Source organism: Trichechus manatus, unplaced genomic scaffold, assembly GCF_000243295.1.
Source record: "Trichechus manatus latirostris isolate Lorelei unplaced genomic scaffold, TriManLat1.0 scaffold00071, whole genome shotgun sequence".
NCBI lineage: Eukaryota > Metazoa > Chordata > Mammalia > Sirenia > Trichechidae > Trichechus > Trichechus manatus.
In genome coordinates, this window is record NW_004444007.1 from 12,693,932 (window position 1) to 12,694,314 (window position 383).

Below are 383 nucleotides of genomic sequence, written 5' to 3' on the forward strand. Positions count from 1 at the left end.
AGTAGACCTGAAAGGGGCTTAAGAGATGATCCAGGATGGCCACTCCCATTCTAGAAATGAGGAGATATGGAGGTCTGTAGAGGTTCAATGGCTTTTGCAAGGGCATTTGGTCTTGAGTCTATTCATTTGGAAACACTGAAAGCCTCATACTGGATATCATGGTGTGGGCAGCTCAGCAAAGATACAACCTAAAATTTCTTCAAGAGAAGAGTATAAATCCAACTCCAGCCATTAGTGAAGAGCAACTGCCACAATGTCTATTTCATGACCTCACGTCCACTCGGTGTAATTAGATCCATAAGGGCCCCAGACTTTCTTATTTAAAAAAAAAGGAAAATCACAGACTTACAGTTTTGTTGCAAAACAATATAATGGAAAAATAT